Source organism: Anopheles moucheti, chromosome X (genome assembly GCF_943734755.1).
Source record: "Anopheles moucheti chromosome X, idAnoMoucSN_F20_07, whole genome shotgun sequence".
Taxonomy (NCBI): Eukaryota; Metazoa; Arthropoda; class Insecta; order Diptera; family Culicidae; genus Anopheles; species Anopheles moucheti.
The window spans coordinates 9,818,744-9,836,059 of NC_069142.1; the positions used below are offsets into that span (position 1 = coordinate 9,818,744).

Genomic DNA, 17,316 nt, shown 5'->3' on the forward strand with positions numbered 1-17,316 from the left:
AAATGAAAATTTTTAAGTAATTTTTCAATCAAAACTCATTTCGTGACGTATTGATTAAACACTCCAATCAAAAGACCGGACCAGTCCCGTTGTGCCCATTGATTTCTCGCCCATCCTCGAGTTTGGGGGTGTCTGTGCCTTCTGTTTTTTTTGTGTGCTCACTGTGTATGTGTGTTTGTCCATGCTATCATACTTCTAAGAAACATCCCCCATCCGGAGGGGGGGGTTTCATCCTTCCGCCCGTCAAACGCAACCCCTTTTGTACGGCATCCACTCGGCCGCCCGTGTACGTTGACATGCCGGAATGTATAATTCCGCTCCTGTCATCGAGGTTGGCTGCAGAAATACGCTGCGAAATGGACGCAAAATTAAAAACCAATTCCCAGACGACACCCAAATGTGCTGCTTTGGGGGAGGGCGACTAAAGACAAATGCCTGAAAATTGCGTTTGCAAGGAATAAAAACAATCGCAAATGGTGATGGAAAATGGCATTTTCTCCCAATGAAGTGGTTGACTCCGGGCGGATAGTGTGGCATCGAGTGGCACCTGACTGTCAAAAATTTTGCACACTTCTCCCAGGTGTGTGTGTGTGTCACGGCAGGCCAAAGATCTAACCCACCCGGGAAAAGGCCGTTCATCGTAGGGGAACGTCGGAAAAGTCATTTAAATGTTTGCCGATTTTTATTTTTTGGTTGCTATTTCGTTGCTTTCGCGATCACCCAACCCCTCGCAATGTCCGGGTGTCTTCTTGGGCACTTCTAATGATTATGTTACGTAGCTTTCCACACATCAACGCTAACCTTTGCGCGGGTGATACGAGTCAAGTGTGGTGATTGTTGGGCCCTTTTATGCTTTTATCACCTTCATGTCTATTTCGTTCTTTACCAATTTTTTTGTTTTGGTTGCTCCCTTCGCTGTTCACTTTATTGTTTCATTCACTGCTCTCGACAGCACCCGCGCACGTAAGGCGCAAGGGGGTAAACAACACAAAGTTAAATTATGCACCTGGACGGCCGACGCCGTACCCCGTCGCCCAACCATCCAAAGGAAGCCCATCAGCACGAACAGACACATTCGTTCATTCCGCCATAAATGAACACGTGACGATATCTAATTTCTATTGTCTATCAATTTTGCTGGCGTGAACATCCAACACTCCTCCCTCCCCCCCTCCGGGTGTTGCCGGATGCAATCAAGTAAGCCTTTTTGCCGAACCGAAACGCGAACCGGAAGTGAAGCCACGTTCGCGATACGCGAGGATACCGAATTGATGCGAATCCGGTGGTGTCGCTGCCGTGTCCATTCGGCGCTTGATGCGCCGGACGGGGAAGGTGCTGGCCGGTGCAGTTGGAAGACGTCAAGTACCACGGGCATTTTCCGCGACTGGTACAACAGGGAGGCCTCGGATAGAATTCAAGTTTGAAAAGGTGATAATCGAACAGTCACTGATTTTGACATTCACTTACAGTTGCGCAACGACGGCGTCGACCGAAGGGAGAAAAAAAACACAGAGACGGCCCATTTCCCTGGACCTTACACACACACACCCCTTTTCCCCCGTGGGAGTGGAATGGGAGGGAATGAATGCGGGGATGGAATTGGTTTGCAGTATTTGGAGGTTCCAGAGCAGAAAGGGGAAGGGGTGGCGGTGTGTATGTTGCGAACTACCTGATTGTTGTTTTTGTTGTTGCTGCGCGCACTGCCGTGGGACCAGCGGGTGCATAATTATGCTCTGAATCCTTCCGCTTTGCACACCGCTCGGCCTTCGGGGAGGGTTCTGGCACCGGGCCATGCTGGTTCGCTGTGTATTTCTGTGTGTTTTGCCCGAATGCGCATTGATAGTAGGGCTGCATTATCGATTACTGTTGTATATCGGCTGCACGTATTGATTGTGGCCTCCAGTTGCCTGCAGCACATTTGAGTTTGCTTTTTCACAATCGAGTTGGAATCAAGTTGCACTCTACTTTTTAACTGATTGTTTTAGCTAAATATAGCTTCTATACCGCCATCTAGCCCTCTGTAGCTTAAGAGGGCTTAAAAGTACATCAGGTATTCCCCGAGGTGGTATAATTTATGTAGCAAGAAGAACACCCACATCGTGGAGAAAAGACGTTCTAATCTGATATAGACCAAAGACACACATCTTACGTCAAATTTATCAAAGCATCCTCTCCATGGTGGGAATATAAGTTGCAAAATCCTATTACAATTTCCCAGTATTATTTTAGTCAATTGCTGGAATCATCTAAGCGAATGAATAACTGATAAGACTCTTGCTAGAATATCAAAATTCTACGTCAAAGCATTTCCTAAACAAGGACTCGTACGAGATATTGGTGTCTAGGATACCTTTCAGATATTGAGGTTTTTAGACATTTAGACATTTGGAAGTTTCCTGACTTACTTCTATATAGACTCCACGGTATTCAAAAGCTTGTTTGGTTTATACTGCAGTTCGTTACCTCTATCAGACGTAGTCAATAGAGGGGTCTACTGGGTATTGAGAAGAGGAGACATTATAGGCCTCCAAACGTCTTGATGTAATCCTTCTTAGATCCCACTCGCGAAAACTATTCAAATGCATGTTTGACTCCATCGACGATTCGCTAACGTTATCAGACGTATGGAAGAGATAACTCTATTGGGTATTGAGAATAGGAGTCATTGTAGACCTCCACGCCTCCAGACGTAATTCTTCAAAGATTGCAGTATCACAAGTTATTCAAAAGCATTTTTGGTTCGTTCTACAGTTCACTACTTCAATCAGGTACTATATAGATAAATCTACTTGCCTATTGAGAAGAAGAGACACTTTAGGTCTACACGCGTTTGTGACTTAGCTAGATGACGACATTGGTTTCCCGATAAAAAATCGGGAAGACAAAATTGAAGTCTTACGTAAAATAATCCATTCTTGAACATTTTGCTATACAGGGGTCGTCTAATATACGAAATTTTTATTTCCATCCAACTTTACGGTAATCTATCACGTATGTATGCTTATTCTTAGTTACTTTACACATCAAGTGTGCAACACATTAATGTTAACGTCAATTCTTAATGATTTGTCCTGAGATTCGCTACTTGTCTTAACAACCTAACATAGCTTGCCTGCCTTATACTGACGTTAGCCAGAAATTCTGTCCGGAGTAGATTTAGTATTAGTATTATCGTGTGAGTACCGGCCCTGCCTCTTCCACCTAAACCAACAGAGTGCAGTACTTGAATTCTAGGACTCTTGACTGCTCTCCATCCGGAAATCTCTAGATGACATATCTATATGATCTCTAAACATATCTAAAACTGGAGAACTCCTAGAGAATTCTAGAGTTTTCGAACTGTAAATACTTTGGAACAGATACATGAACATAAGACAGGAGTTATATTACTTTCCCATTTATTTTGCCAATCCAATGATAAGACGAGAATGCTCGTGAAAGTGTCATCATTGGTCGGAAAAAGAGGAACCCATAGGGTCGATAATAGCTGGTAGTTTTAGTAATCTGACAAGATTACATTATTCTCAAACTATTTCACTGGGTAGAGAATTATAATATGTCAGTCTGAAAACCCCTGCATGTCGAACGACACTTATCTCCGCAATGGCATAATGTGGTGAAGACTGTGTGTTTATGGTTTTAAATGCTTGGCGCAGTTTTCCGCCTCACTACATTGTGGGTGCATCAGCGGCTATCAATCAACCCTGCCGCCGTAACACAAGGCCGAAAGATACCCAAGCGCAGCATTCAACTGCAAATATAAAACTCACCCAAACTCCCTCGTCTACACCGCCCAAAAAAAAAAAAAGAACAACCGCGTCACAAAACGAACGATGAGATGCATTCCAAGGTCATGGCATTTAACATAGTTACGTACACGTATTGGAGTTGTTTTTGTTGGTTTTCGTTGTTGCTGCTGTTTGGTGTTGGCAGCAGCGGGATGCAGTCGTTTCGGGTTTGCGCTCGATTTTCTCGATTTCCCGACGCCGGATCGGCCAGACGGCGGTACCGAACGCACACCGTTCCGGGTTGTCGAGACACATGTCCCCACAAGCGTTACCGAGTCCCAACCGTACGTTCGCCGTGCTGTAACCGCGTGAGCATTTCGGTCACTCAGCTGGCTCCCCTTCCCAACGGAATGGGATCCACCGAGTGGGTGAGTGCCACCGTTTCGGAGTGTCAGTCGGCTGGCAAGTGCGCGACACCACGACACCATCTACGCACGAGTAAATGCTCGCATTACACCGTACAAGCGTCATATCGTTACTGATAACGCAAACGAGAGCGAGAGAGGGAGAGAAAAAGAGAGAGAAAGAGAGTGCTTATATACAAATAAAGAAACAGTCGGAGATGACTGCTCCAAACTCGCGCCTCAGCCTCAGAAAACCCCGTTGTCAGGCCGGAATGGGTGGCACTCACCGCGTAACAGCTGTTCCGTGAATCAGCTAGTTGCGAAAAATCTTCCCGCGACTTCCATCCCGCGGAAGGTCATCGCGAAAGGGTTTGTAGGGGTGTGTAGCGAGACGCAACCGTGGTGATGGTGCGTAATAATTCCCAACCAGCAGTAGCACTCGCACTAGCTGACACCAAAGCACATCCCACGCACACTTGGCGGCTCCATCGTAATGTGCAGCCAGTTGTGTTCCCTACGGTCTGAATCCTAAACCAACACACCACTACTAAATGGTACCTTATCCCGTCCATGTGTCGCTCTCTCTCTATCTGGCGCGTCTTTAACTGGACGTTCTCTTCCTCCGCGGGCAAACCCACCCCTACATCTCATTATCTCCCACGCACGTATATTCCCTTTTGCATCATCCCAGTCTTCCCATGTGGTCTATCAGACGCAGCAGTTACAAAAAACACTGGCAAGGTAATGTTGCACGAACTCGCAACTACATACACATACAGGAGGCAACGAAACAAAAAGAAAAAGGCAAATAAAATGGCAAACGTCCGCGTCCGCTCTGCTGTCCTGTCAAACAGGCGCACCTCGCACTCGTTAAGTCAACTCCGGGGGGGCACACGGGTTCGATCCCTTTAACGTGAAGTAATGCGAACTTTTCGCACAGGTAAGTGGTGGCTTCCTGTTGGTGCTCTTTGTTACCCATATCGCGCGTAGTGCTAGATTTGATCAGCCATTTTTTTTGTTGTATAATGTTCTGTTTTGAACCGTTCCTTGCCCTTTTTGGCGTATCAAATTCTTCACCTTCGCCTAAAAACCGTGACTTGCTTAGATAACCTTGGCGTCCCCCCCGGGTTACCCTCAACCCGCTCTGCCGATTCCACGCCACGATGGGGTGCGTGCGCGTGAGTGCTAGTGAGTGGTGGGTGCCGATAAAAAACAATGGCAACAACAATAACAAAATCGCCGACACGTTGTGATTTGTTCAGTTTGCGATTTATTTTACTTTTGCGGGAGGGATCTCAATAATTTTGTTACAACACGCTCGTTCCGTCCACTCGCGAACGAAGGTCTCCCTTTCCATTAAAGTAATCGCGTGTGTGTGTGTTTTTTTTGTGTGCTGCGCGCAAAAGAGCAATAGGGAGGGAAAGCGAGAGAGAAAGAGAGAGAGAGAGAATGGCAAATATCGCGATGGTGATGTTCCAAAAAGCCAATCACTTACACAAACGCATAAATTCGTGGACCTTTTTCTTTTTTGGCGAACTTCACCGGTTCGGTGATCAGATATCGTGTGTGCGTGTGTGTGTGTGTGTGTATATACCCTTTTTGGGTTCCCTCCCAACGCCTTGTTGTTTAGTGGGGAGTCCAACCCTTCTTCTGGCTGCTCCCACCAACACACACACACACACACACGCACCCGGCCACGAGACCACCGGTGTTCGGGTGGCGTATGTTTACCGATGCCAGTGCCGTGTGTCGTCATCATCCTCGGAAGCCGGATTCGCATGCCCGTTCCCTGCTGCCCAGACATCGCTGATTCAATCGAGCCACCACTCAATCAACCGTAGCGCACCTTGCCCGGGGCCCGGCCTGTCATCCGAAACCGCGTGGTACGGTGCTCACACACAGATCTAATGCCCTGCATTAGCGTCCGCGAATTGTCTCTCATACATAATGCATGCTCGCGAGCGCGATGGCTGCGTAGTGTGCAGGGGTTTTCGCGCCTATTACACGCCGTCGCCACAGGGTCGTATAGTTTAAACCTGTTTAGAAGCGATATTCCAAGTTTCAATGACCTCATGCATCTGCAAACGCAATCATCGATACGGATGGAATTGTTGGTGAGAAGTATCTCTTCATGATACATTCATTAGTTCACCTCCTCAGATATCAGCTTCTAGGAACAATACATCTCATCAGATATATTATTGAGGAATAGATAGTTCAAAGGTATTGAGCTGAATCCTCTGCTTCACACAAAACAATCGTGGAAGTTATCAACTCCTAGTCATCTCTATTAGTCCCAGCATTTTCAGAACTGGGAGAAACAGCCAGTTTCAAGGTGTTGAGCTAAATCTTCTACTTAATAAACCACACTCGTGGATGTTATCAGTACCTATGATGAAAATATCTATTACATCTCATATTGCTATTTCTACGAGAAATAGACAGTCATTTGGTAATGAGCTAAAATTTCTGCTTCACATGCCACTGTTCGTACAAGATATCAATGCTAAGGCTTAGATGTACATCTCGATTAGATCTAGTCTGTTAAGAGCTCAATCCAATGCTCAGCTGACCAGAGTCGTGGAAGTTGTCAGTACCTGTTTCTGAAAGAAAACCTCGATCAGATTTAATTATCCCGAACGAAGCGGACATAGGCAGTTCTAAGGTGTTGAGCCTTCTGCTTAACACAGTACAGTCGTGATATTCACCTCTTTTTAGGGCTTTCTTAACTCTGTTAGTTCGTAGTCTGCTTAAATAGTAAAGATGCTAATGGCGGCTTTGTAGGCTGTTTTACTGAACCGAGCCCTCTTCCAATTGATAAGAAAATGTGCTAATACTCATAAAAAGAATACAGACATATTGAATCCTTACAAATCATTATGCTTCTTGCAACATCACATCAACTGGACATCAACTCACAAGATATCTTCATAGTTGATTCATTTACTGACAGATTTTACTTATCTATCAGATGTTACTACTGTCTTATACTACTGCAATAGTTCTTACAAGATATTAGATATAAGTAGAAGATTAGATATTCAGCGTTGTTACATCTCACATACCAAAGCTGTTGGATCTAATTTTATCTGTATGGATCTCACATGTTCATCAACTACTGTTGGTTAAGCGTTCTTTCATACTACTTGATGAATATAAATCTCAAATCAATAGCTGCCATTTTCATGCAAGTCATCAAGACTTCCAGAGATCACTCAAAGAGGAGATATGTTGCGACATTTTTTTTTTATTACGATCGTGATGCAATTACGTTAGACAGTACGACCCCTGCACTAACAAGTGTATGTGGCTCGCGTACCGTTTTGCGTTTGAGCAGCTAGATGGATTTTAGCACAATTCGGCGCGTCTTGGTATCTGTTTGCTCCACAAGATCCCCGCCAAATCCCCGGTTGATAGGTGTGTTTCATCCAACCCATTCCTCCATTCCCACGGGCCGTGGACCGCTTTCACCATGCGGTCCCCATCACGCAGCGGTTCCGGGATCTCCATCACACACAGTTCCTTTAACCCTTCGCCCCCCAAAACGGTGGGGCGAAAGCAAAGCATACAACAAAAAAAAACATTGTATAAAGATCACCCATACACCCGCAACTAGTTTGCAAAAAAAAATCAAACGGAACGCACTGGTCAGCGAAATGTCAGCACGTGTGTACGCGTACGTCGCCGTCGCCGTAAGGTCGTGCGAGAGCGAGATAGCTCCTAACGTGGGGCCAGCGCGGGCCAAATTTGGCAAGAGGTTCAGCCAAAACGTCCAGCGATGGAGAGTTTTTTATATATATATATATATATATTATTGCTCTCCGAGCCCGGGCACTTAGTGCGAACCATTTCGCCCTTTCCGCGCTATTCGCCTCCTCTCTCTTTCTCTCACGCGCACCCTTTTTCCGCGACCCCTTTGCAATCAAATGCCTCTTAACAGTCGATCGAGTCGTTTGGTTGTGTGTTTCGCTGTTAATTGGGTTCCTCTTTTATTTTGCCGTTTTCTCTCTCCCTCTCTCTCTCTTTCTCTCTCTCTCTCTCTTTTTCTCTCTTACTATGTTTCGCTAGGTGTCTTTCTTTAATTCGCTCGAGGTCGACGCAGTGTGGGCGCGAATGAATAATTTGGCATTCGGGATCGTTGTTGCCTTTTTGTTTTTCTTTTTTTTTTGGGGTGGGTTTCGCAGGAAGGTTTTGTTTTATTCGCAAAAATTTGCCCCCACCAAACGATCTAAGGCGTTTTCTTTGCTTCGCATCTAGCGTTGTTGTTCTTTTTTTTATGACGCTTGTTCGACAAACGAGCCTCGAATAACGATTCTCCGCATTGGCGACAAAGTGTGTGTCCATAAGCAGCGGGGACTGAATTTCCGATTCCGAGCACTTGGCCGGGGCGCAATGACAGATCAATTTCAAGATGGTGCGCCCCATAACACCCCTCCACCCCGGTGATGTAGACGATGGCACCTGGCTGGGGCCTGGAGCCGTCGAGGTTTGGTTGTCCACCAGGCACAACCTGTTCCGCACGGGGTGACTCCCCAGCTTTCGAGAAGAATTTTGAGGTTAGATCCGCACGGTGTGTGTGTGCGAAATCTGGTTGCTGGCCTGGCAGAAGAGGAGCCCTAGAAAGCGCAACACGCTCGTTGACGCGCGGTGGCCCGTTTTATTCCGCTTTTCGTTTGGCCGTTTCAACCTGTCCGCATGCCTTTTCCTGCCCGGTCTGCGGCCATTCGGTCAACCTAGACCTAGACGTGCACATGTACACACAAAACTAGCTTTCACTGTTATTCGTCATAAGCTTTTGACATCGACTCCCGTGGATGTGACCTCCTACACGTCCCCCCCCAACCGAGGCAGGGCCTTCCGATGCCCAAGGAACGAGTTTCGGACCGTCGGCCACCTTTTGCATCAGGCAGCGTCACTGGACCGGCTGGTTCGGTTCGGCGTACGCTGCCCAACGGGTGTCTTCCTCCGAGACCTTCGCCATCAATTTTCGTGCCACCATTTTGCGGCAGGCGAAAAGGTTGACTTAGATTAATATTTTCGCCCCACACATCCCCAGCCGAGCGAACAATAGAACCGGATCGGGAAGGAGGGCTTTCGCATGCGTGGCATTCCCCCCCCCCATACCCCGGTAGAAGGTGGTGAGGGCTCAAGGCCCGAACGAAAAAAAAAATCAACACAGTTTCGCAAAGGACATATCACACACATGAGGCGACCATGTTTCTGCGCTGTGTTGCTTAGTTGCTTTATCTCTGCTTTTTTTTTGTTTTGTTACGCGTGATATTTCACTGACGACCCCCAATAATGGAGGTGCCTGCAAGCTCGTACGGTGGACGATAAAAATTTAAAATTCAAATCTGCGCGCATCTCGCATCCCTGCCAAAACAAAATAAAAACAAAACCAAAAACTTTTCGATATTGAACACCCCCGGTGCCGCCCGCTCCTGGGCATTCCCAGTTTATTCGCCATTCCACCTTGCAACCGTGTGCGAAAATCTCGATGCGAGTGGTTTTTGAGCGCGCCTGCATACACCCGGCTGGCGGCTAACTTGGCTAACTTAGAGAAGCCCCCCACTTGCTGGTGTGTATGTGTGAGCAAGTCCTAAAAATCAGCAGAATATCGACACACGAGGGTCACCTTATCGTGGTTTGCCGAGGCACCTTTTCTGGGATCGAATGCAAGCGTGACATCAGCGACATCACCAACCGATATTATTCTCTTGATCAGATCATCAGAAGAAACAGACAGGCTCGGAGGCTTCGAGCAGTATATTAGACGAGAAAATCTTGTATAAATCGAAATAAATCATGGAGTTCTATCAAGAATACTGTTCGGCACAATGTGTAGTGGTGCTCCGTAATCTACAACACAGAATATTTGAGACATTTAGGAAAAAACCGCCATATTTATGTCGTATACCTGAGCTATATTACCTTTCTTTCGGTTACCTAACATAGATTAGAGGCTCTTCGGCTCTTAAGAATTCAGAGATCTTGAGCTCTTTTTTAAATTATCGATCGAATGGTCAGGCACTTAATATCTAGTAGTTAGACAATAAGGGTTGGGACATTTCCATCTCTCACCATTAGGACCTTATTCCGGGTGAACTCGGTAGAGATCTTGAGCTCTTGACATTGATAAATCATACAGGAGCAGATACGTTCACCTGCTGTCGTATTCCTATGACGAGAGCTATTAACAGTGCAACAGCCATCTTCCAACAACAAAAAGTCATAGAGACCCAGTCTCTCCCAGATATCATCATTTAGATCAGATATCAGTACTATCTAGATGACGTTTGTTTTAATTGGTGTATAGGTTTCTTTATTCTATTATAGGAAAACTCCACATGCCTCTTCTCTCTTTATTTATCGGCACAACAACCTCAAGAAGTCTAAGTCTGCCATTTCTGGATTTCTTTGACTGGAAAGTCAGTCCTGTGTACGGAGAATTGGTCCGGTTGGGATGTTTGCACCAGTCCTGACGCCCCATTTGTATGAGCATCATTTAGTCTCCGTTAGATGCCTTAAATTCATGCCTTGGTAATACACCGCAGGCTTAAATCGAATCTCATCAGAACTAGCCCTCTAGAAAGCAGAGATATCTCTGACTATCTCTGTAAATAACACACTGTTCTGAAATTCGTCTTGGTATGGCCTAACAGGTTGATGGTCTATGAAAAAGCTAGTTTCAGTTGTAGATCTACGATGTCTAAAGTATTCTTTTGGGATCACTTAACTTCCCAAACTTGCGACGAACAAGTCCAGAAGCCCTCAGTTAGTCCATTGTACTGCTTGATCTTTAACTACAGAGACTCGCCCCAAAACAAAAACTATCTCCAGTACCTTCAAGATCGAAGATCGCACAGGTTACCGAATGGCCACCGACGGCAGCACTAGTGTCACCGGTACTTGCACCCTGTTTGCTTTGCTGTTAGTAGTTGTTGGCTTCATTTTGCACACACGCATTCGGTCGTGCCGTGCTCGCGCGTAAACGTTTTGAAGAAGTTAGGTCACTCTTACTCTCCTTCCCTTTCCTTCTCGCGGTTTGTCTCTTTATTTCTCCTTCCACGCGCTGCTCTCGCTCGTTTTGCAAGGTTCAGGTGTTTTAGGGTGGCTAGTCCACATTGCAGCTTAGAGCTGAAGGTTGGCATTGCGGATCGACTTGTTGGGGGTTTTTTTGAGGTGCTCTTTCGTTTATACAATTTTTCTTCGCCTCTTGATGCTGGTTTTTTTTTTATTTTGGGGATAATCTTTCCAAAGTCTTTGCAAAACGCCACACAAAAAAGGGCTTTTACAATTGGGGGGTAACGGCTGGAAGGCAACATTGTACCAATGCGTAAGGGCTCCCTGGATTTATGGACGCTCTTCTTCGTTCCTTGAGGGGTGATTTATGTTGTGCGCCGGGGGGATGAAAAAAGGCGAAAAGGGGTAAAAATGGCGCCGAATAGTGTGAGGGCTATGGTGAAACTGAATTAAATGATGAAAAGGAAGGGAAATCGTAACTGTTTTGCGTTTCCGTGTATTTGAAGACTTTCCTTTTTTTCACCCCCCTCGCCCCTCGCCTCTCCCCCTCGTACAGCCACCCAATATTCGCGAAATCCGCCCGAAAGGTTTAGGGCAGCGCAACCCGTTAGGGGGGGGGGTGACCGTTGCCTGTGGCATTTTCGGTTATTATATGCGTAGCTAAGCTTTGTTCGGTGTTTTTTTTTTTTTTAATTTTTGTCTGTGTGAGATTCTTCATGAAAAACAAATTCGCACACACAAACAGAGATATATTGGGGCCACCGGAACGTGATCGAACCGGTCCTAGAGCCACCTAATATATGCCCGGCCCCGATGACTCGATATCCCGGATCCCTTTTGCCTGTCTTCCCTTCACCCTACGCGTGTATTTGCATAGCAAGGCCATTGGCCGCCATACCCGATAACGGGGACAGGTCAGATCTCTATGATGATGATGATGTCTTCGAGCTGTACTGTACAAATAACAGCAGCAGCAGCGGCACAAAAAAAAGCGAGATAAAAATGTGCAAAAAAGGGTAAAATATTGATAAATATTTGCTGTAAGAAATACACTCAGCAAGTTTGACCGGGAAGGTTCGGTGGGCTGAATATTAACCAACCCGGTTTCCCCCAGCCGTGCTGCCCGGCGCTGTTTATTTTTACGAGCAGTGGAGTTCTCCGCCAGAATCCGGTTCCCGTGGAGGAAACCGGGAGTTAAAAGACACCCCGATATGGAACGGTGACCGGTGCGGAGTTGGAATGATGTTGGAAGCGAGCCGGGAGAACCATTTCAGAAACCTATTGATGAAATCTGCACAGGAAAACAGAAATGATCGCTAATGAGAAACTTGAATCCCTTTCCACAAAGATATCACCCTCCCGGTTTTTGAACAACAACAACGTGGCAGCAAAAAAAAAAAAAACGTCACCTTTTGCGCCCTAACTTTTGCAGCGTACACCAGCATTCCGGTCCGAAAGTAACCGGTGTGCCGAAGGTGTAAGGTGTTACTATAAGAGACGCAGTCAAGGTGAGAGAGTGAGAGTGCGCGAGAACACGCAAGAAAACTACCCCCTGTTTCTGTCGGTCATAAAAAAAAACAAAATAACAGTTAGCAGATGAGAAGTACCAGCAAGACACTTGCCGAGTGCTCGAAGCGTGCGGTGAAGCATATTTTCAGTGCAATTTGTCGCGTGCTTTTCGGGACGAACAAATCGGGCGCCAACACACACACACACACACACACACTAGAACAAACTTCCACCCATCGGTTTTTGCAACCCCAATTTGGCGTGGAGGATGTGAAGCCGGTGCGAGGCGGTACCAAACCCCTGGCGGGGAAAGTACAGTAAGATCGCACCACCCCAACCTGCTTCCCTTTGGGGAGGGGGTTGGGTAGGTGCTAGAATCCGGCTAGCTTTGAACAGCGCCAATCGTTCCGGTTAGCTGGGTAAACCTGTGCGGGATAAAAACGGGGTTACAGATAAGTTGACGCATTATTTTGTCTGCAATTCGCCATGCATCACACTTTCCCGGGCTTCTGGATATCTGCTTGTTAGCAGTGATATTATCGGACGCCATGGTTTGTTTTTTTTTCTTCAGCCCATCAACAACCCCATCGACCTCTGCGTCCCGTTAGTGCTCATCTGGTGTGACAAGGCTCCTTCTGTGCATACCGGACAGGTGCTTATTTTAGCCGAACGATCTGCTACCTATGCAGATAGCTGTCCAATTAAGATTGGTGATGCTCAGTCACGACATTATGGCGTTGACCATCATACGGATATTGGGGTTTACCGGATATAAGTAGGCATCTTTCATTGAGCGATGAAGTCAAACTAGGTGTTAACATCTTGGTAGTGGACGAAGTTTTTGGTCTACTATTACAAGTCTAATTAGGGCTACTAATACTCTCATTACCGCCCTGGAGCTAATATCTTGAAGAATTTCCTTCCAGAATTCATCTATTTCTCAGGAAATCTCTAGTATAAGATTGTTGGCAAATAAAAGGTTATCAGTTTTTTGTTGAGATATAATATCGAATATGGACAATATAAGCACAAACAACTCGAAAGGTATTCGGGGAAGAAGTCAAATAAAGCCTGAAAGCCACTTGATATCTTGCACAGTCAAAATACAATATAACGATTAAACGTGAAGACTCGCAACTGAAGATGTCGCACATCCAACGAAGATACCCAAAATATCTCAATGTTTCGGGTTGCCAGAGTACTCCACCCAATTCTTTGGGTGATGTCTAACAAATAAAGAGTTCCCAGATATTGACGTCGAATGTGAGACATCTTAGTAGAATTGCATACAGACATCTCAGTTAGTTTTACTGGAGAGTCTTGCAAAAGTACTAGGCAAGGATCTATGATTTAGGCTTAATGTTGTTGTTCCATATCTCACGACTGTATTCTCTACGTCCTATATGTCCTATATTCAGTAACTCTTATCATGAATTATTCTACATGTAATTGCTTAGACAAACTAAAAACCTTCCAACTTCGAGACTCCGGGCAAAAAGGGCACACTGCGTAGACACTCCGAGATGATCGCCCACTACCTTCGCAGTCTCATACCAACACATTTCTACCCTAGTCATATACCACACAGCTAGCGTTCTGTTTTTGTATCTTATTCTAAAAAGAAATAATTAGCCTCCGTCAACAATAAACAAAAACCGAAAAATACACAATACTTGCCCTTCGCACTCGTGCCTCCCATAAGGGTTTGCAGTTCACCCACGATCGGCTGCATCGGCTTACCAAACAGTTCGCGTTAAAATAGGACGGACCACTCCACTCCCTTCCTTCCTTCCTTCCGCCTTAGGGGGTGCATTTTGGGCAATCGGGCGAGTCTTCGATTTCGGATGTTGAATGCTCCCTCCCCCTCATCCATCTTCCTCCCCCCCCCCCCCCATTCCCTCAGCGGGGTTCTATTTCATCCATCATCCCGGTCAGCAGCTTAGCACCGCACAAGCCAAACGGCCGGCATAAACCAAGAAAATTAAAAGAAGCAAAATAGTTGAGAGGAGGAGGAGAAGGTGGCTGGACATAGGCGCCATGTTGGCGGTTATTATCAGTAACAATCGCTGTTTCGGTGCCTGAATGAACAGGAGCGAAACAATAATCATTAAATGGGCTGCATTGCATAGATTAATAGCTCCGATCGACCACTCCACTCCCTTCCTTCCTTCCTTCCGCCTTAGGGGGTGTTTTTTTTTGTTTTTGGGGTGGTGGGCGGCTTCAGAACCACTCGCGCTGCCGAAATTATGATACGTTATTTCACATTATTGTTGATAATTTGCCTATGCATTCTACTGCCGCACACCTGCCGCGCGATGGGCGATTGACCGGGTTCGGGGCAGCGGTGAAGTTGCCCCCAAACAACCCGAGCTGCCCAATTTTCTTCCAGTTGCTCTGGATTGCTGTGCGGGCCTTTGGTGGGTACGCGGGATCGCGTGCGCTAACGCGCGCGCGCACACGCGGAAGCGCTCATTACACCCGCTCCCATCGTTTCCCCCATACCATTTTTGGTGGGCAATTTTTATCGCAGCATCTTCGGCACCGGCGTGTGTGTGTGTGTGTTCCGCTTTCCGCTTCCCACCCGGAGCACCCGGAAATCCGGAAATGCGGGGATATCTTGAGCCGGGCCGGTGCACCGTACGTGTGTGCTATTTCCTTTTTCGGAAGCTTTTTAACTTAATTTAGCATCCCTCCTCCCCCGAGCAATTGGAAATGTAGCGTGGCGGGGGTAGTCAGTGGGGGAGGGCGTTATTCAGGGTGGAAGGGAAAATTCAGTCCAGTTCTAACCTGGGGCGCACGTTCGCTTTTGGTGGGCAGTTTTTTTTGTTGTTTTGTTGATGTGTGTTTTAGTTTTAATTTTGCTTTTTCACCCCCAATTTCTAATGCATATTGGAGCCCGGGGTCTCTGCTGGTGGAGGGGAGGGTGAAGGGACGGCGGTGCGATACGGAAGCCACGAGCGCACCTGTTTTGTTTCTTTTTTCGGAAAGGGAAATTCTTACCACTTCTTCTTTTCTATGCCACCAAGATCCAGCAACGGAAGCCTCCAGGTTTTCGGAAGCACACCGGAACACCTTCAAGTGTCTTCCCGCGTTCCTTCCGCTTCTCGCACACCCTGTTTTTTTTTTTTTTGGCAGGCGGACGTTTATTTCGGAAGTTTGTAAATAATTGAAGGCCTCTCCACCAACACCCCCCTCCCACCCCTCTCCTTCTCCCATTCCTGCCCAATACTGCCCGGTATCGGCACACCTGCCATTACCTGTTTGGCTTGCGGCAACGGAACGCCGGAAGGTAGAGAGAGGAAGGAAGGGAGTTGAACAGCCGGTCCGGGCTGTGGCCACTGTAAAAAAAAAACACGGATAAAACAATTACGCTCGCCAGCCTGCAAACACCTTCGCACACCTCCGGCAGAATGGCATGTGCGTGTGCCACCAAACCTTATATCCGGTCCCGGCCCCGAAAAGAAGGGTCCACCCAACCGGGAGGGTTGTGGCAAGGCGAGTTTTGGGCCACGTAGGTTGAACAACTGTTCCGCTATTAACCTGTCGAACCGAACCGGGCAAACACCGGGGGCCAGCATGTGGCCGCTCCCGCCTCTCTTTTAAGCTGGCCTCTTCCTTCGCTGGTGGGAGTGGAGGCAGTAGGGGGAAGGGGGAGATGGCAAACGGGTAATACTGGAATGTTGAACTCCTTCTTCCGGGCGGGCGGGTGCAGGAGTGGTGGACCCCGCGTGTGCTTCTTCGCTTAATTTGTTGCCGTATTTTATGTTGCATGTGTTGCCTTTATTAATGCTACAGTTGGCACCATCCGGTTGCGCCCGGAATGCCGGAGAGGGCCTCATTTGGTTTTTGTTGTTTTTTTTTGTTTTTCGTTCGCCAATATATGCAATACTCAACCGAAAAGCGAAGAAAGCAACAGAAGAAGGGGGAAAAACAGACCCTCTGCCGGTGACTATCAGACCCCGTGTCGTGCTGGACAAACCGGGTGCGGTGGGTGGGAATGGGTGGAGGAATCAAAAGCCCCCCCTCCGGAAGGACTGGTTTTTATCAGCGAGAATGTCCGGGTTCGGGTGCAAAGATGTGTACTTAATGCGAGACCTGCGAGCTAACGTCCTGTTTTGCCTATGGAACAACTTTGTTACAGGTTACTTGCCAATGATGCCATCGCCTGGGTACTCTCCATCTCCAATCCGCCCTTGTCCGATCATCCCGAGGACACCTCCGTTTGGCAAATGTCCAGAAGATCCGTGTGGACCGAAGGTCTTTATCCCTGTGAAGCAATGGAGATATATCAGTAAAACTTTTGGGGAGAGATGCCTACGGACATTGAGGACACTCGGTATCTTCGCAACGGCGGACTAAGGTTGATATGCTGATGTCCCTTCGTGCAGTATCATCTCGCTCGATAAGGTGAACTCGATGGACTATTGAGTTCACGCGAAATCGACCAACGAAAGTCACTCGTCGAAGATCGCCCAAGAAAAGCTACAAAGCGCACCAACTTTTTTATCTATGTTGGGGCAGTTTTTGTATCTTTCAAGAGAAAGATAGCGAGAGATAAAGAAGAGAGCAAGAGAGAGATAGAGAGGGAGGCAAATGCTTGAAGGAAGGGCACAACAGTTTGCTTGGAGTTTTACTCAGTGAAATAGTTCACC

At 46.9% G+C, this 17,316-nt stretch overlaps 2 protein-coding genes across 6 annotated transcripts in view; both read left to right on the plus strand.

The window, feature by feature from the left end:
• Positions 1-17,316, plus strand: part of LOC128306729 (uncharacterized) — a 383,189-nt gene that overhangs the window by 120,365 nt on the left and 245,508 nt on the right. The gene's annotated exons all lie outside the window — the stretch shown is intronic.
• LOC128306725 (longitudinals lacking protein, isoforms A/B/D/L) overlaps positions 1-17,316 on the plus strand; it is a 67,443-nt gene that overhangs the window by 10,843 nt on the left and 39,284 nt on the right. The window contains exon 1 of one of the 4 annotated variants that reach the window (XM_053044318.1): positions 4,955-5,072. The exons of the other annotated variants lie outside the window; for them this stretch is intronic. The gene's annotated coding sequence lies outside the window, so the exon portion shown is untranslated. Of the gene's footprint in view, positions 1-4,954; positions 5,073-17,316 lie in introns of those variants that run through there. 4 annotated transcript variants of the gene reach the window in all.